Source organism: Scylla paramamosain, chromosome 26 (genome assembly GCF_035594125.1).
Source record: "Scylla paramamosain isolate STU-SP2022 chromosome 26, ASM3559412v1, whole genome shotgun sequence".
NCBI classification, from domain to species: Eukaryota; Metazoa; Arthropoda; class Malacostraca; order Decapoda; family Portunidae; genus Scylla; species Scylla paramamosain.
The window spans coordinates 21,441-42,384 of NC_087176.1; the positions used below are offsets into that span (position 1 = coordinate 21,441).

The 20,944-nt window shown below is 45.8% G+C and overlaps 1 long non-coding RNA gene across 1 annotated transcript in view; it reads left to right on the top strand.

Annotated features, from left to right (window-relative positions):
- Window positions 1–20,944, top strand: part of LOC135113872 (uncharacterized) — a 30,788-nt gene that overhangs the window by 1,085 nt on the left and 8,759 nt on the right. Inside the window, exons 2-8 of the long non-coding RNA XR_010275096.1 lie at window positions 313–429; window positions 4,738–4,937; window positions 6,137–6,253; window positions 10,570–10,769; window positions 11,965–12,081; window positions 16,398–16,597; window positions 17,797–17,913. This is a non-coding gene — a long non-coding RNA (uncharacterized LOC135113872). The remainder of the gene's footprint in view (window positions 1–312; window positions 430–4,737; window positions 4,938–6,136; window positions 6,254–10,569; window positions 10,770–11,964; window positions 12,082–16,397; window positions 16,598–17,796; window positions 17,914–20,944) is intronic.

A 20,944-nucleotide genomic window follows, 5' to 3' on the forward strand; every position in this document is an offset into this window, starting at 1 on the left:
TCACAAGGCAAAAAGACGATTCAAAGTGACTGACATACCAAGCAATTAATTAGTGAAATCAGTCTTTGTTGACTACTCCAAAGCCTTTCAGTTTGTCGACCTCAGTATACTGTTAGGAAAAAGTGCATTATTAAGACATTATTAGTGGTTGTATCACGGTATTTTATAATAGACTTATAACTAGTTTCCCCTGAAAATCTTTCGTTTTCTATCATTCTTTCATTCTACACGCCTGAGCCCTGACAGAGACCCAGAGAAATGTAAACAGGCACGAGTCAGACTTGATATAGGGCTGAATTTGTTGCTTTTCAGAGAGGGGCAGTCGGTCTGTACATGCGTGAGGTGGCGAGAGGCGTGTCCAGGGGGCGGCTAGTAGCGTGTGCCACCGTGGAAATATGTACAGACATAAAGAAGACGCCCTCAAGAAAGGTAAGGCCGGTTCCAGCTTTTATTTTTATTTATTTATTTCCATCCCGGCCTGGGACCCCCCCTTTCCCGAGTCCTGAGGTGTTGGGGGACGGCCCGGGGGTGCTGTGTGCCCGTGAGTGTACCAGGTGCTCAAGCTTATACAAAACAAGGAAAGTTTGAAGCATTTTTAGAGGGGCAGTCAGTCTGTACATGCGTGTACATTAATTTTGAGGTGTTCCTTGTCATCCCCTGTCACTCCTGCCTGCCTCTGTCACCTCTACCAATCCCTGTCAAGCTCTGCCAAGCCCTTTGTCACCTCTCAAGTAATGAGGTGGCTTGAGATGTGAGATTTTAAACAGAAGCCTTTGCTGTCACCCCTGCCAAGCCCTACCAAACCCTGTCAGCCCCCACCAAGGCCCTCTCAAGCCACCACTCAACCCCCTACCGAGACCTATCAGCTCTATAATCTGAAAAAAGTGCAGTGTCTTAGGAGGGATTGATTAAGTAAACAGTGACTTATGGCCAAAATGGAACTATATGGAGATTAAGTAGAGATTAGAATAGAAGCTGAAATTGAGCAGGATAGTTACAATCACAGACTTCCAACTTGCTACTCCTTGGTGTGAAAGAATCTGCAGGAAATTAAGTACATGGCAACTCCTGTTAGTCCCTCATGTGTTCTTGAAAGCAGACTGACAGATTCAGTGTGTGACATGCTGACGTGGGGGAAGGCTGTCTGGTGGCTGCTCTATGCTGTAGCTAACAAAATGGTTGTGTTTCAAGTGTTGTCATGCCTGGAAAGTCTACAGGTCATCATTACTAGTATAAATGTGTACTACAATGGTGAAATTTAGTGAAAAAATGTGCTGTTTATGTATTGGCAGGGAAAGATTTGTGCTCATCAAGACAATGATAAAAAAAATTTTTATATTATTATTATTATTACTATTTTTTTTCTTTTACTTGTTTTGCTGTAAGATGAGACTACAATAACTGCCCCTTGATGCCCTATAAGGTACCGCCAAGCACCAAGGGGCGGCCACCACGGTGCACAGTGAAGCACGTCCCAGCATCCCTGTCACCATCTTTTCCCTGCCAATAATTATGCATTACATTTCCCAACTAATTTCATTCTAGTGCAACATTTCTACTACTAATGGTGACCTGTACACTTCCCAGCATGACCAGTACAGCACTTCAAACAAACACAGCCTTTTCTTAGCCACAGCAAGGTGCAGCCACGACAGACAGCCTTCCCTAAGTCAGCATGTCACACTGCATCCATAACACTGAGCTTCCAGGAACACATCTGGTGGACTGATACAAGTTGCTGTGTAGGTCATTTGTCCCAGCAGACTCTTTCACACCAAGCAGGCATGAGGTGGTAGTCTGTGCAGTGCGTCAGTGCTTGGAATTTTGAACCGGTCTTGCTGCATCTATGGCCCAGAGACCAAACACAGACCAAACAGAGGGCTAGCTGAACCTAACACAAACCAAACACACGCCCACCAGAACCATACACAGGCCCACAGAACTAACTGACTGGCTGGCCGGCTGACTCGCTGGCTGAGTGACTGACTGACTGACTGACTGAATGGCTGGCTGGCTGGCTTGCTGGCTGGCTTACTAACTGACTGACTGACTGACTGGCTGGCTGAGTGACTGATTGACTGGCTGGTTAGCTAGTTGGGTGGCTAGCTGGTTGGTTGAATGGCTGACTGACTGACTGACTGACTGACTGACTGACTGACTAGCTGAGTGACTGATTGATTGGCTGGTTGGTTGAATGCCTAGCAGGCTGGTTGAATGGCTGACTGACTGACTGACTGACTGACTGACTGACTGACTGACTGACTGACTAACTGACTGACTGACTAGCTGAGTGACTGATTGATTGGCTGGTTTGTCGAATGGCTAGCTGGCTGGTTGAATGGCTAACTGACTGACTGACTGACTGACTGACTGACTGACTGACTGACTGACTGACTAACTGAGTGACTGATTGATTGGCTGGTTGCTTGAATGGCTAGCTGGCTGGTTGAATGGCTGACTGACTGACTGACTGACTGACTTACTGACTGACTGACTGACTAACTGACTAGCTGAGTGACTGATTGATTGGCTGGTTGGTTGAATGGCTGACTGACTGACTGACTGACTGACTGACTGACTGACTGACTGACTGACTGACTAGCTGAGTGACTGATTGATTGGCTAGTTGGTTGAATGGCTAGCTGGCTGGTTGAATGGCTGACTGACTGGCTGACTGACTGACTGACTGACTGACTGACTGACTGACTGACTAGCTGAGTGACTGATTGATTGGCTGGTTGGTTGAATGCCTAGCTGGCTGGTTGAATGGCTGACTGACTGACTGACTGACTGACTGACTGACTAACTGACTGACTGACTGACTGACTGACTAGCTGAGTGACTGATTGATTGGCTGGTTGGTTGAATGGCTAGCTGGCTGGTTGAATGGCTAACTGACTGACTGACTGACTGACTGACTGACTGACTGACTGACTGACTGACTAACTGAGTGACTGATTGATTGGCTGGTTGGTTGAATGGCTAGCTGGCTGGTTGAATGGCTGACTGACTGACTGACTGACTGACTGACTGACTGACTGACTGACTGACTGACTGACTAACTGACTAGCTGAGTGACTGATTGATTGGCTGGTTGGTTGAATGGCTAGCTGGCTGGTTGAATGGCTGACTGACTGACTGACTGACTGACTGACTGACTGACTGACTGACTGACTGACTGACTGACTGATTGATTGGCTAGTTGGTTGAATGGCTAGCTGGCTGGTTGAATGGCTGACTGACTGGCTGACTGACTGACTGACTGACTGACTGACTGACTGACTGACTGACTGACTGACTAGCTGAGTGACTGATTGATTGGCTGGTTGGTTGAATGGCTAGCTGGCTGGTTGAATGGCTGACTGACTGACTGACTGACTGACTGACTGACTGACTGACTGACTAGCTGAGTGACTGATTTATTGGCTGGTTGGTTGAATGGCTAGCTGGCTGGTTGAATGGCTAACTGACTGACTGACTGACTGACTGACTGACTGACTGACTGACTGACTGACTGACTAACTGAGTGACTGATTGATTGGCTGGTTGGTTGAATGGCTAGCTGGCTGGTTGAATGGCTGACTGACTGACTGACTGACTGACTGACTGACTGACTGACTGACTGACTGACTGACTAACTGACTAGCTGAGTGACTGATTGATTGGCTGGTTGGTTGAATGGCTAGCTGGCTGGTTGAATGGCTGACTGACTGACTGACTGACTGACTGACTGACTGACTGACTGACTGACTGACTAGCTGAGTGACTGATTGATTGGCTAGTTGGTTGAATGGCTAGCTGGCTGGTTGAATGGCTGACTGACTGGCTGACTGACTGACTGACTGACTGACTGACTGACTGACTGACTGACTGACTGACTAGCTGAGTGACTGATTGATTGGCTGGTTGGTTGAATGGCTAGCTGGCTGGTTGAATGGCTGACTGACTGACTGACTGACTGACTGACTGACTGACTGACTGACTGACTGAGGCAGAGAGACAGGTAGGTGTTGGCAGGGTTGGTTTGGTTTGGAGTGTTGAGGTTTTATGATATTGTAGAGACAGAGAGGTTCAAAGCTTAATTAGACTTGTATCTTTGAGCCATGAGTCAGTAGAGAGGGAGAAAGAGGCAGACAGGCAGAGAGACAGGAAAAACAGGGAGGAAGAAAAGCTATTTGCACTGTACCTATAGGTCAGTATGGTGTAGAGTTGTATACTTGAATCAAGAGTAAATATAGACGCAGATACGAAGGCGGGCAAGCTGAGAGAGAGGGAAAGAAATTGTCTGAATGAAAGGGAGGAGTCAGGCCTGCAGAAGGGGAGCTTTTGGTATTGTTTACTGATTAGTGTGATAAAGTGTTGTGTTGTGTTGTGAGGTGCAGAGAAAGAGAGAGAGGCTTGTGTGGTGATATTTCATGTTGATGTACAGCAATATGAAATAGTTCTCAGGAGAGAGAGAAAGAGATAGAAATTAGTGACACACACACACACACACACACACACACACACACACACACACACACACAGTAATACTCTATAGAAACCTATTTCTTTCCTAATTTGTCTATCTCCATCTTGTTTTTCATTGTAAGTCATTAATGTTTATCTTGTATTGTCTTGGCATTATTAAAACATGAGGTATATTATTATTAGTGGTTGTAGTTTTGTATCACAACATTAACTTATATTAGTTTTGCCTGAAAATCTCTCGTTTTCTAACATTCTCCCATCCTGCAGGCCTGAGTCCAGACCGAGACCCAGAGAAATGTAAACAAACGCACCAGTCAGACTTGATATAGGAGTGAATTTGTTGCTTTTTAAAGCGGCAGTCGGTCTGTACATGTGTGAGGTGGCGAGGGGTGTCGCCAGGGGGCGGCTAGTAGCGTCTGCCACCAGGGAAATATGTAAAAACATAAAAAAGACGCCTCTCAAGAAAGGTAAGGCCGGTTGCAGCTTTTATTTTTTCTTTATTTCTTTCCATCAGGTTAGGTTTATATTAATTCAGTTAGGTTTGGTTAAGTCTCTCTCTCTCTCTCTCTCTCTCTCTCTCTCTCTCTCTCTCTCTCTCTCTCTCTCTCTCTCTCTCTCTCTCTCTCTCTCTCTCTCTCTCTCTCTCTCTCTGTGTGGTGCTAATGGTGCAGGAAGGCCTTGTCTACCTGCACCATAAGCCACTATACCATGCGTCACTGTACATTTAAACTGTACCCCAAAAACTTAACCTAACTGGCCCTCACTTAAAAAAAAATATATCGTTTTTTTTTCGTGTTCTTAATATTTCAGTGCTACAATACCACATCACTGTACCCTATGATGCTAATGGTGCAGGAAGGCCTTGTCTACCTTCACCATAAGCGACTGTACCATGCGTCACTGTACCTTAAAACTGTACCACAAAAACAACCTAACTGGCCCTCACCTGAAAAAAAATATCTTTTTTTTTTTGTGTTTGCTTAATATTTCAGTGCTACAGTACGACAGCACTGTACTCTATGGTGCTAATGGTGCAGGAAGGCCTTGTCTACCTTCACCATAAGCCACTGTACCATGTGTCACTGTACCTTAAATCTGTACCACAAAAACAACCTAACTGGCCCTCACCTGAAAAAAAATCTCTTTTTTTTTTAACCTAACCTAACCTAACCTAACCTTACCTAACCTAACCTAACCTAACCTAACCTGACCTGACCTGACCTAACCTAACCTAACCTGACCTAACCTAACCTAACCTAACCTAACCTGACCTGACCTAACCTAACCTAACCTAACCTAACCTAACCTAACCTAACCTAACCTATCCTAACCTAACCGAGACATTAAAAATTAGTCACAAGGCAAAAAGACGATTCAAAGTGACTGACATACCAAGCAATTAATTAGTGAAATCAGTCTTTGTTGACTACTCCAAAGCCTTTCAGTTTGTCGACCTCAGTATACTGTTAGGAAAAAGTGCATTATTAAGACATTATTAGTGGTTGTATCACGGTATTTTATAATAGACTTATAACTAGTTTCCCCTGAAAATCTTTCGTTTTCTATCATTCTTTCATTCTACACGCCTGAGCCCTGACAGAGACCCAGAGAAATGTAAACAGGCACGAGTCAGACTTGATATAGGGCTGAATTTGTTGCTTTTCAGAGAGGGGCAGTCGGTCTGTACATGCGTGAGGTGGCGAGAGGCGTGTCCAGGGGGCGGCTAGTAGCGTGTGCCACCGTGGAAATATGTACAGACATAAAGAAGACGCCCTCAAGAAAGGTAAGGCCGGTTCCAGCTTTTATTTTTATTTATTTATTTCCATCCCGGCCTGGGACCCCCCCTTTCCCGAGTCCTGAGGTGTTGGGGGACGGCCCGGGGGTGCTGTGTGCCCGTGAGTGTACCAGGTGCTCAAGCTTATACAAAACAAGGAAAGTTTGAAGCATTTTTAGAGGGGCAGTCGGTCTGTACATGCGTGTACATTAATTTTGAGGTGTTCCTTGTCATCCCCTGTCACTCCTGCCTGCCTCTGTCACCTCTACCAATCCCTGTCAAGCTCTGCCAAGCCCTTTGTCACCTCTCAAGTAATGAGGTGGCTTGAGATGTGAGATTTTAAACAGAAGCCTTTGCTGTCACCCCTGCCAAGCCCTACCAAACCCTGTCAGCCCCCACCAAGGCCCTCTCAAGCCACCACTCAACCCCCTACCGAGACCTATCAGCTCTATAATCTGAAAAAAGTGCAGTGTCTTAGGAGGGATTGATTAAGTAAACAGTGACTTATGGCCAAAATGGAACTATATGGAGATTAAGTAGAGATTAGAATAGAAGCTGAAATTGAGCAGGATAGTTACAATCACAGACTTCCAACTTGCTACTCCTTGGTGTGAAAGAATCTGCAGGAAATTAAGTACATGGCAACTCCTGTTAGTCCCTCATGTGTTCTTGAAAGCAGACTGACAGATTCAGTGTGTGACATGCTGACGTGGGGGAAGGCTGTCTGGTGGCTGCTCTATGCTGTAGCTAACAAAATGGTTGTGTTTCAAGTGTTGTCATGCCTGGAAAGTCTACAGGTCATCATTACTAGTATAAATGTGTACTACAATGGTGAAATTTAGTGAAAAAATGTGCTGTTTATGTATTGGCAGGGAAAGATTTGTGCTCATCAAGACAATGATAAAAAAAATTTTTATATTATTATTATTATTACTATTTTTTTTCTTTTACTTGTTTTGCTGTAAGATGAGACTACAATAACTGCCCCTTGATGCCCTATAAGGTACCGCCAAGCACCAAGGGGCGGCCACCACGGTGCACAGTGAAGCACGTCCCAGCATCCCTGTCACCATCTTTTCCCTGCCAATAATTATGCATTACATTTCCCAACTAATTTCATTCTAGTGCAACATTTCTACTACTAATGGTGACCTGTACACTTCCCAGCATGACCAGTACAGCACTTCAAACAAACACAGCCTTTTCTTAGCCACAGCAAGGTGCAGCCACGACAGACAGCCTTCCCTAAGTCAGCATGTCACACTGCATCCATAACACTGAGCTTCCAGGAACACATCTGGTGGACTGATACAAGTTGCTGTGTAGGTCATTTGTCCCAGCAGACTCTTTCACACCAAGCAGGCATGAGGTGGTAGTCTGTGCAGTGCGTCAGTGCTTGGAATTTTGAACCGGTCTTGCTGCATCTATGGCCCAGAGACCAAACACAGACCAAACAGAGGGCTAGCTGAACCTAACACAAACCAAACACACGCCCACCAGAACCATACACAGGCCCACAGAACTAACTGACTGGCTGGCCGGCTGACTCGCTGGCTGAGTGACTGACTGACTGACTGACTGAATGGCTGGCTGGCTGGCTTGCTGGCTGGCTTACTAACTGACTGACTGACTGACTGGCTGGCTGAGTGACTGATTGACTGGCTGGTTAGCTAGTTGGGTGGCTAGCTGGTTGGTTGAATGGCTGACTGACTGACTGACTGACTGACTGACTGACTGACTAGCTGAGTGACTGATTGATTGGCTGGTTGGTTGAATGCCTAGCAGGCTGGTTGAATGGCTGACTGACTGACTGACTGACTGACTGACTGACTGACTGACTGACTGACTGACTGACTGACTAACTGACTGACTGACTAGCTGAGTGACTGATTGATTGGCTGGTTTGTCGAATGGCTAGCTGGCTGGTTGAATGGCTAACTGACTGACTGACTGACTGACTGACTGACTGACTGACTGACTGACTAACTGAGTGACTGATTGATTGGCTGGTTGCTTGAATGGCTAGCTGGCTGGTTGAATGGCTGACTGACTGACTGACTGACTGACTTACTGACTGACTGACTGACTAACTGACTAGCTGAGTGACTGATTGATTGGCTGGTTGGTTGAATGGCTGACTGACTGACTGACTGACTGACTGACTGACTGACTGACTGACTGACTGACTAGCTGAGTGACTGATTGATTGGCTAGTTGGTTGAATGGCTAGCTGGCTGGTTGAATGGCTGACTGACTGGCTGACTGACTGACTGACTGACTGACTGACTGACTGACTGACTAGCTGAGTGACTGATTGATTGGCTGGTTGGTTGAATGCCTAGCTGGCTGGTTGAATGGCTGACTGACTGACTGACTGACTGACTGACTGACTAACTGACTGACTGACTGACTGACTGACTAGCTGAGTGACTGATTGATTGGCTGGTTGGTTGAATGGCTAGCTGGCTGGTTGAATGGCTAACTGACTGACTGACTGACTGACTGACTGACTGACTGACTGACTGACTGACTAACTGAGTGACTGATTGATTGGCTGGTTGGTTGAATGGCTAGCTGGCTGGTTGAATGGCTGACTGACTGACTGACTGACTGACTGACTGACTGACTGACTGACTGACTGACTGACTAACTGACTAGCTGAGTGACTGATTGATTGGCTGGTTGGTTGAATGGCTAGCTGGCTGGTTGAATGGCTGACTGACTGACTGACTGACTGACTGACTGACTGACTGACTGACTGACTGACTGACTGACTGATTGATTGGCTAGTTGGTTGAATGGCTAGCTGGCTGGTTGAATGGCTGACTGACTGGCTGACTGACTGACTGACTGACTGACTGACTGACTGACTGACTGACTGACTGACTAGCTGAGTGACTGATTGATTGGCTGGTTGGTTGAATGGCTAGCTGGCTGGTTGAATGGCTGACTGACTGACTGACTGACTGACTGACTGACTGACTGACTGACTAGCTGAGTGACTGATTTATTGGCTGGTTGGTTGAATGGCTAGCTGGCTGGTTGAATGGCTAACTGACTGACTGACTGACTGACTGACTGACTGACTGACTGACTGACTGACTGACTAACTGAGTGACTGATTGATTGGCTGGTTGGTTGAATGGCTAGCTGGCTGGTTGAATGGCTGACTGACTGACTGACTGACTGACTGACTGACTGACTGACTGACTGACTGACTGACTAACTGACTAGCTGAGTGACTGATTGATTGGCTGGTTGGTTGAATGGCTAGCTGGCTGGTTGAATGGCTGACTGACTGACTGACTGACTGACTGACTGACTGACTGACTGACTGACTGACTAGCTGAGTGACTGATTGATTGGCTAGTTGGTTGAATGGCTAGCTGGCTGGTTGAATGGCTGACTGACTGGCTGACTGACTGACTGACTGACTGACTGACTGACTGACTGACTGACTGACTGACTAGCTGAGTGACTGATTGATTGGCTGGTTGGTTGAATGGCTAGCTGGCTGGTTGAATGGCTGACTGACTGACTGACTGACTGACTGACTGACTGACTGACTGACTGACTGAGGCAGAGAGACAGGTAGGTGTTGGCAGGGTTGGTTTGGTTTGGAGTGTTGAGGTTTTATGATATTGTAGAGACAGAGAGGTTCAAAGCTTAATTAGACTTGTATCTTTGAGCCATGAGTCAGTAGAGAGGGAGAAAGAGGCAGACAGGCAGAGAGACAGGAAAAACAGGGAGGAAGAAAAGCTATTTGCACTGTACCTATAGGTCAGTATGGTGTAGAGTTGTATACTTGAATCAAGAGTAAATATAGACGCAGATACGAAGGCGGGCAAGCTGAGAGAGAGGGAAAGAAATTGTCTGAATGAAAGGGAGGAGTCAGGCCTGCAGAAGGGGAGCTTTTGGTATTGTTTACTGATTAGTGTGATAAAGTGTTGTGTTGTGTTGTGAGGTGCAGAGAAAGAGAGAGAGGCTTGTGTGGTGATATTTCATGTTGATGTACAGCAATATGAAATAGTTCTCAGGAGAGAGAGAAAGAGATAGAAATTAGTGACACACACACACACACACACACACACACACACACACACACACACACACAGTAATACTCTATAGAAACCTATTTCTTTCCTAATTTGTCTATCTCCATCTTGTTTTTCATTGTAAGTCATTAATGTTTATCTTGTATTGTCTTGGCATTATTAAAACATGAGGTATATTATTATTAGTGGTTGTAGTTTTGTATCACAACATTAACTTATATTAGTTTTGCCTGAAAATCTCTCGTTTTCTAACATTCTCCCATCCTGCAGGCCTGAGTCCAGACCGAGACCCAGAGAAATGTAAACAAACGCACCAGTCAGACTTGATATAGGAGTGAATTTGTTGCTTTTTAAAGCGGCAGTCGGTCTGTACATGTGTGAGGTGGCGAGGGGTGTCGCCAGGGGGCGGCTAGTAGCGTCTGCCACCAGGGAAATATGTAAAAACATAAAAAAGACGCCTCTCAAGAAAGGTAAGGCCGGTTGCAGCTTTTATTTTTTCTTTATTTCTTTCCATCAGGTTAGGTTTATATTAATTCAGTTAGGTTTGGTTAAGTCTCTCTCTCTCTCTCTCTCTCTCTCTCTCTCTCTCTCTCTCTCTCTCTCTCTCTCTCTCTCTCTCTCTCTCTCTCTCTCTCTCTCTCTCTCTCTCTGTGTGGTGCTAATGGTGCAGGAAGGCCTTGTCTACCTGCACCATAAGCCACTATACCATGCGTCACTGTACATTTAAACTGTACCCCAAAAACTTAACCTAACTGGCCCTCACTTAAAAAAAAATATATCGTTTTTTTTTCGTGTTCTTAATATTTCAGTGCTACAATACCACATCACTGTACCCTATGATGCTAATGGTGCAGGAAGGCCTTGTCTACCTTCACCATAAGCGACTGTACCATGCGTCACTGTACCTTAAAACTGTACCACAAAAACAACCTAACTGGCCCTCACCTGAAAAAAAATATCTTTTTTTTTTTGTGTTTGCTTAATATTTCAGTGCTACAGTACGACAGCACTGTACTCTATGGTGCTAATGGTGCAGGAAGGCCTTGTCTACCTTCACCATAAGCCACTGTACCATGTGTCACTGTACCTTAAATCTGTACCACAAAAACAACCTAACTGGCCCTCACCTGAAAAAAAATCTCTTTTTTTTTTAACCTAACCTAACCTAACCTAACCTTACCTAACCTAACCTAACCTAACCTAACCTGACCTGACCTGACCTAACCTAACCTAACCTGACCTAACCTAACCTAACCTAACCTAACCTGACCTGACCTAACCTAACCTAACCTAACCTAACCTAACCTAACCTAACCTAACCTATCCTAACCTAACCGAGACATTAAAAATTAGTCACAAGGCAAAAAGACGATTCAAAGTGACTGACATACCAAGCAATTAATTAGTGAAATCAGTCTTTGTTGACTACTCCAAAGCCTTTCAGTTTGTCGACCTCAGTATACTGTTAGGAAAAAGTGCATTATTAAGACATTATTAGTGGTTGTATCACGGTATTTTATAATAGACTTATAACTAGTTTCCCCTGAAAATCTTTCGTTTTCTATCATTCTTTCATTCTACACGCCTGAGCCCTGACAGAGACCCAGAGAAATGTAAACAGGCACGAGTCAGACTTGATATAGGGCTGAATTTGTTGCTTTTCAGAGAGGGGCAGTCGGTCTGTACATGCGTGAGGTGGCGAGAGGCGTGTCCAGGGGGCGGCTAGTAGCGTGTGCCACCGTGGAAATATGTACAGACATAAAGAAGACGCCCTCAAGAAAGGTAAGGCCGGTTCCAGCTTTTATTTTTATTTATTTATTTCCATCCCGGCCTGGGACCCCCCCTTTCCCGAGTCCTGAGGTGTTGGGGGACGGCCCGGGGGTGCTGTGTGCCCGTGAGTGTACCAGGTGCTCAAGCTTATACAAAACAAGGAAAGTTTGAAGCATTTTTAGAGGGGCAGTCGGTCTGTACATGCGTGTACATTAATTTTGAGGTGTTCCTTGTCATCCCCTGTCACTCCTGCCTGCCTCTGTCACCTCTACCAATCCCTGTCAAGCTCTGCCAAGCCCTTTGTCACCTCTCAAGTAATGAGGTGGCTTGAGATGTGAGATTTTAAACAGAAGCCTTTGCTGTCACCCCTGCCAAGCCCTACCAAACCCTGTCAGCCCCCACCAAGGCCCTCTCAAGCCACCACTCAACCCCCTACCGAGACCTATCAGCTCTATAATCTGAAAAAAGTGCAGTGTCTTAGGAGGGATTGATTAAGTAAACAGTGACTTATGGCCAAAATGGAACTATATGGAGATTAAGTAGAGATTAGAATAGAAGCTGAAATTGAGCAGGATAGTTACAATCACAGACTTCCAACTTGCTACTCCTTGGTGTGAAAGAATCTGCAGGAAATTAAGTACATGGCAACTCCTGTTAGTCCCTCATGTGTTCTTGAAAGCAGACTGACAGATTCAGTGTGTGACATGCTGACGTGGGGGAAGGCTGTCTGGTGGCTGCTCTATGCTGTAGCTAACAAAATGGTTGTGTTTCAAGTGTTGTCATGCCTGGAAAGTCTACAGGTCATCATTACTAGTATAAATGTGTACTACAATGGTGAAATTTAGTGAAAAAATGTGCTGTTTATGTATTGGCAGGGAAAGATTTGTGCTCATCAAGACAATGATAAAAAAAATTTTTATATTATTATTATTATTACTATTTTTTTTCTTTTACTTGTTTTGCTGTAAGATGAGACTACAATAACTGCCCCTTGATGCCCTATAAGGTACCGCCAAGCACCAAGGGGCGGCCACCACGGTGCACAGTGAAGCACGTCCCAGCATCCCTGTCACCATCTTTTCCCTGCCAATAATTATGCATTACATTTCCCAACTAATTTCATTCTAGTGCAACATTTCTACTACTAATGGTGACCTGTACACTTCCCAGCATGACCAGTACAGCACTTCAAACAAACACAGCCTTTTCTTAGCCACAGCAAGGTGCAGCCACGACAGACAGCCTTCCCTAAGTCAGCATGTCACACTGCATCCATAACACTGAGCTTCCAGGAACACATCTGGTGGACTGATACAAGTTGCTGTGTAGGTCATTTGTCCCAGCAGACTCTTTCACACCAAGCAGGCATGAGGTGGTAGTCTGTGCAGTGCGTCAGTGCTTGGAATTTTGAACCGGTCTTGCTGCATCTATGGCCCAGAGACCAAACACAGACCAAACAGAGGGCTAGCTGAACCTAACACAAACCAAACACACGCCCACCAGAACCATACACAGGCCCACAGAACTAACTGACTGGCTGGCCGGCTGACTCGCTGGCTGAGTGACTGACTGACTGACTGACTGAATGGCTGGCTGGCTGGCTTGCTGGCTGGCTTACTAACTGACTGACTGACTGACTGGCTGGCTGAGTGACTGATTGACTGGCTGGTTAGCTAGTTGGGTGGCTAGCTGGTTGGTTGAATGGCTGACTGACTGACTGACTGACTGACTGACTGACTGACTAGCTGAGTGACTGATTGATTGGCTGGTTGGTTGAATGCCTAGCAGGCTGGTTGAATGGCTGACTGACTGACTGACTGACTGACTGACTGACTGACTGACTGACTGACTGACTGACTGACTAACTGACTGACTGACTAGCTGAGTGACTGATTGATTGGCTGGTTTGTCGAATGGCTAGCTGGCTGGTTGAATGGCTAACTGACTGACTGACTGACTGACTGACTGACTGACTGACTGACTGACTAACTGAGTGACTGATTGATTGGCTGGTTGCTTGAATGGCTAGCTGGCTGGTTGAATGGCTGACTGACTGACTGACTGACTGACTTACTGACTGACTGACTGACTAACTGACTAGCTGAGTGACTGATTGATTGGCTGGTTGGTTGAATGGCTGACTGACTGACTGACTGACTGACTGACTGACTGACTGACTGACTGACTGACTAGCTGAGTGACTGATTGATTGGCTAGTTGGTTGAATGGCTAGCTGGCTGGTTGAATGGCTGACTGACTGGCTGACTGACTGACTGACTGACTGACTGACTGACTGACTGACTAGCTGAGTGACTGATTGATTGGCTGGTTGGTTGAATGCCTAGCTGGCTGGTTGAATGGCTGACTGACTGACTGACTGACTGACTGACTGACTAACTGACTGACTGACTGACTGACTGACTAGCTGAGTGACTGATTGATTGGCTGGTTGGTTGAATGGCTAGCTGGCTGGTTGAATGGCTAACTGACTGACTGACTGACTGACTGACTGACTGACTGACTGACTGACTGACTAACTGAGTGACTGATTGATTGGCTGGTTGGTTGAATGGCTAGCTGGCTGGTTGAATGGCTGACTGACTGACTGACTGACTGACTGACTGACTGACTGACTGACTGACTGACTGACTAACTGACTAGCTGAGTGACTGATTGATTGGCTGGTTGGTTGAATGGCTAGCTGGCTGGTTGAATGGCTGACTGACTGACTGACTGACTGACTGACTGACTGACTGACTGACTGACTGACTGACTGACTGATTGATTGGCTAGTTGGTTGAATGGCTAGCTGGCTGGTTGAATGGCTGACTGACTGGCTGACTGACTGACTGACTGACTGACTGACTGACTGACTGACTGACTGACTGACTAGCTGAGTGACTGATTGATTGGCTGGTTGGTTGAATGGCTAGCTGGCTGGTTGAATGGCTGACTGACTGACTGACTGACTGACTGACTGACTGACTGACTGACTAGCTGAGTGACTGATTTATTGGCTGGTTGGTTGAATGGCTAGCTGGCTGGTTGAATGGCTAACTGACTGACTGACTGACTGACTGACTGACTGACTGACTGACTGACTGACTGACTAACTGAGTGACTGATTGATTGGCTGGTTGGTTGAATGGCTAGCTGGCTGGTTGAATGGCTGACTGACTGACTGACTGACTGACTGACTGACTGACTGACTGACTGACTGACTGACTAACTGACTAGCTGAGTGACTGATTGATTGGCTGGTTGGTTGAATGGCTAGCTGGCTGGTTGAATGGCTGACTGACTGACTGACTGACTGACTGACTGACTGACTGACTGACTGACTGACTAGCTGAGTGACTGATTGATTGGCTAGTTGGTTGAATGGCTAGCTGGCTGGTTGAATGGCTGACTGACTGGCTGACTGACTGACTGACTGACTGACTGACTGACTGACTGACTGACTGACTGACTAGCTGAGTGACTGATTGATTGGCTGGTTGGTTGAATGGCTAGCTGGCTGGTTGAATGGCTGACTGACTGACTGACTGACTGACTGACTGACTGACTGACTGACTGACTGAGGCAGAGAGACAGGTAGGTGTTGGCAGGGTTGGTTTGGTTTGGAGTGTTGAGGTTTTATGATATTGTAGAGACAGAGAGGTTCAAAGCTTAATTAGACTTGTATCTTTGAGCCATGAGTCAGTAGAGAGGGAGAAAGAGGCAGACAGGCAGAGAGACAGGAAAAACAGGGAGGAAGAAAAGCTATTTGCACTGTACCTATAGGTCAGTATGGTGTAGAGTTGTATACTTGAATCAAGAGTAAATATAGACGCAGATACGAAGGCGGGCAAGCTGAGAGAGAGGGAAAGAAATTGTCTGAATGAAAGGGAGGAGTCAGGCCTGCAGAAGGGGAGCTTTTGGTATTGTTTACTGATTAGTGTGATAAAGTGTTGTGTTGTGTTGTGAGGTGCAGAGAAAGAGAGAGAGGCTTGTGTGGTGATATTTCATGTTGATGTACAGCAATATGAAATAGTTCTCAGGAGAGAGAGAAAGAGATAGAAATTAGTGACACACACACACACACACACACACACACACACACACACACACACACACAGTAATACTCTATAGAAACCTATTTCTTTCCTAATTTGTCTATCTCCATCTTGTTTTTCATTGTAAGTCATTAATGTTTATCTTGTATTGTCTTGGCATTATTAAAACATGAGGTATATTATTATTAGTGGTTGTAGTTTTGTATCACAACATTAACTTATATTAGTTTTGCCTGAAAATCTCTCGTTTTCTAACATTCTCCCATCCTGCAGGCCTGAGTCCAGACCGAGACCCAGAGAAATGTAAACAAACGCACCAGTCAGACTTGATATAGGAGTGAATTTGTTGCTTTTTAAAGCGGCAGTCGGTCTGTACATGTGTGAGGTGGCGAGGGGTGTCGCCAGGGGGCGGCTAGTAGCGTCTGCCACCAGGGAAATATGTAAAAACATAAAAAAGACGCCTCTCAAGAAAGGTAAGGCCGGTTGCAGCTTTTATTTTTTCTTTATTTCTTTCCATCAGGTTAGGTTTATATTAATTCAGTTAGGTTTGGTTAAGTCTCTCTCTCTCTCTCTCTCTCTCTCTCTCTCTCTCTCTCTCTCTCTCTCTCTCTCTCTCTCTCTCTCTCTCTCTCTCTCTCTCTCTCTCTCTCTCTCTCTGTGTGGTGCTAATGGTGCAGGAAGGCCTTGTCTACCTGCACCATAAGCCACTATACCATGCGTCACTGTACATTTAAACTGTACCCCAAAAACTTAACCTAACTGGCCCTCACTTAAAAAAAAATATATCGTTTTTTTTTCGTGTTCTTAATATTTCAGTGCTACAATACCACATCACTGTACCCTATGATGCTAATGGTGCAGGAAGGCCTTGTCTACCTTCACCATAAGCGACTGTACCATGCGTCACTGTACCTTAAAACTGTACCACAAAAACAACCTAACTGGCCCTCACCTGAAAAAAAATATCTTTTTTTTTTTGTGTTTGCTTAATATTTCAGTGCTACAGTACGACAGCACTGTACTCTATGGTGCTAATGGTGCAGGAAGGCCTTGTCTACCTTCACCATAAGCCACTGTACCATGTGTCACTGTACCTTAAATCTGTACCACAAAAACAACCTAACTGGCCCTCACCTGAAAAAAAATCTCTTTTTTTTTTAACCTAACCTAACCTAACCTAACCTTACCTAACCTAACCTAACCTAACCTAACCTGACCTGACCTGACCTAACCTAACCTAACCTGACCTAACCTAACCTAACCTAACCTAACCTGACCTGACCTAACCTAACCTAACCTAACCTAACCTAACCTAACCTAACCTAACCTATCCTAACCTAACCGAGACATTAAAAATTAGTCACAAGGCAAAAAGACGATTCAAAGTGACTGACATACCAAGCAATTAATTAGTGAAATCAGTCTTTGTTGACTACTCCAAAGCCTTTCAGTTTGTCGACCTCAGTATACTGTTAGGAAAAAGTGCATTATTAAGACATTATTAGTGGTTGTATCACGGTATTTTATAATAGACTTATAACTAGTTTCCCCTGAAAATCTTTCGTTTTCTATCATTCTTTCATTCTACACGCCTGAGCCCTGACAGAGACCCAGAGAAATGTAAACAGGCACGAGTCAGACTTGATATAGGGCTGAATTTGTTGCTTTTCAGAGAGGGGCAGTCGGTCTGTACATGCGTGAGGTGGCGAGAGGCGTGTCCAGGGGGCGGCTAGTAGCGTGTGCCACCGTGGAAATATGTACAGACATAAAGAAGACGCCCTCAAGAAAGGTAAGGCCGGTTCCAGCTTTTATTTTTATTTATTTATTTCCATCCCGGCCTGGGACCCCCCCTTTCCCGAGTCCTGAGGTGTTGGGGGACGGCCCGGGGGTGCTGTGTGCCCGTGAGTGTACCAGGTGCTCAAGCTTATACAAAACAAGGAAAGTTTGAAGCATTTTTAGAGGGGCAGTCGGTCTGTACATGCGTGTACATTAATTTTGAGGTGTTCCTTGTCATCCCCTGTCACTCCTGCCTGCCTCTGTCACCTCTACCAATCCCTGTCAAGCTCTGCCAAGCCCTTTGTCACCTCTCAAGTAATGAGGTGGCTTGAGATGTGAGATTTTAAACAGAAGCCTTTGCTGTCACCCCTGCCAAGCCCTACCAAACCCTGTCAGCCCCCACCAAGGCCCTCTCAAGCCACCACTCAACCCCCTACCGAGACCTATCAGCTCTATAATCTGAAAAAAGTGCAGTGTCTTAGGAGGGATTGATTAAGTAAACAGTGACTTATGGCCAAAATGGAACTATATGGAGATTAAGTAGAGATTAGAATAGAAGCTGAAATTGAGCAGGATAGTTACAATCACAGACTTCCAACTTGCTACTCCTTGGTGTGAAAGAATCTGCAGGAAATTAAGTACATGGCAACTCCTGTTAGTCCCTCATGTGTTCTTGAAAGCAGACTGACAGATTCAGTGTGTGACATGCTGACGTGGGGGAAGGCTGTCTGGTGGCTGCTCTATGCTGTAGCTAACAAAATGGTTGTGTTTCAAGTGTTGTCATGCCTGGAAAGTCTACAGGTCATCATTACTAGTATAAATGTGTACTACAATGGTGAAATTTAGTGAAAAAATGTGCTGTTTATGTATTGGCAGGGAAAGATTTGTGCTCATCAAGACAATGATAAAAAAAATTTTTATATTATTATTATTATTACTATTTTTTTTCTTTTACTTGTTTTGCTGTAAGATGAGACTACAATAACTGCCCCTTGATGCCCTATAAGGTACCGCCAAGCACCAAGGGGCGGCCACCACGGTGCACAGTGAAGCACGTCCCAGCATCCCTGTCACCATCTTTTCCCTGCCAATAATTATGCATTACATTTCCCAACTAATTTCATTCTAGTGCAACATTTCTACTACTAATGGTGACCTGTACACTTCCCAGCATGACCAGTACAGCACTTCAAACAAACACAGCCTTTTCTTAGCCACAGCAAGGTGCAGCCACGACAGACAGCCTTCCCTAAGTCAGCATGTCACACTGCATCCATAACACTGAGCTTCCAGGAACACATCTGGTGGACTGATACAAGTTGCTGTGTAGGTCATTTGTCCCAGCAGACTCTTTCACACCAAGCAGGCATGAGGTGGTAGTCTGTGCAGTGCGTCAGTGCTTGGAATTTTGAACCGGTCTTGCTGCATCTATGGCCCAGAGACCAAACACAGACCAAACAGAGGGCTAGCTGAACCTAACACAAACCAAACACACGCCCACCAGAACCATACACAGGCCCACAGAACTAACTGACTGGCTGGCCGGCTGACTCGCTGGCTGAGTGACTGACTGACTGACTGACTGAATGGCTGGCTGGCTGGCTTGCTGGCTGGCTTACTAACTGACTGACTGACTGACTGGCTGGCTGAGTGACTGATTGACTGGCTGGTTAGCTAGTTGGGTGGCTAGCTGGTTGGTTGAATGGCTGACTGACTGACTGACTGACTGACTGACTGACTGACTAGCTGAGTGACTGATTGATTGGCTGGTTGGTTGAATGCCTAGCAGGCTGGTTGAATGGCTGACTGACTGACTGACTGACTGACTGACTGACTGACTGACTGACTGACTGACTGACTGACTAACTGACTGACTGACTAGCTGAGTGACTGATTGATTGGCTGGTTTGTCGAATGGCTAGCTGGCTGGTTGAATGGCTAACTGACTGACTGACTGACTGACTGACTGACTGACTGACTGACTGACTAACTGAGTGACTGATTGATTGGCTGGTTGCTTGAATGGCTAGCTGGCTGGTTGAATGGCTGACTGACTGACTGACTGACTGACTTACTGACTGACTGACTGACTAACTGACTAGCTGAGTGACTGATTGATTGGCTGGTTGGTTGAATGGCTGACTGACTGACTGACTGACTGACTGACTGACTGACTGACTGACTGACTGACTAGCTGAGTGACTGATTGATTGGCTAGTTGGTTGAATGGCTAGCTGGCTGGTTGAATGGCTGACTGACTGGCTGACTGACTGACTGACTGACTGACTGACTGACTGACTGACTAGCTGAGTGACTGATTGATTGGCTGGTTGGTTGAATGCCTAGCTGGCTGGTTGAATGGCTGACTGACTGACTGACTGACTGACTGACTGACTAACTGACTGACTGACTGACTGACTGACTAGCTGAGTGACTGATTGATTGGCTGGTTGGTTGAATGGCTAGCTGGCTGGTTGAATGGCTAACTGACTGACTGACTGACTGACTGACTGACTGACTGACTGACTGACTGACTAACTGAGTGACTGATTGATTGGCTGGTTGGTTGAATGGCTAGCTGGCTGGTTGAATGGCTGACTGACTGACTGACTGACTGACTGACTGACTGACTGACTGACTGACTGACTGACTAACTGACTAGCTGAGTGACTGATTGATTGGCTGGTTGGTTGAATGGCTAGCTGGCTGGTTGAATGGCTGACTGACTGACTGACTGACTGACTGACTGACTGACTGACTGACTGACTGACTGACTGACTGATTGATTGGCTAGTTGGTTGAATGGCTAGCTGGCTGGTTGAATGGCTGACTGACTGGCTGACTGACTGACTGACTGACTGACTGACTGACTGACTGACTGACTGACTGACTAGCTGAGTGACTGATTGATTGGCTGGTTGGTTGAATGGCTAGCTGGCTGGTTGAATGGCTGACTGACTGACTGACTGACTGACTGACTGACTGACTGACTGACTAGCTGAGTGACTGATTTATTGGCTGGTTGGTTGAATGGCTAGCTGGCT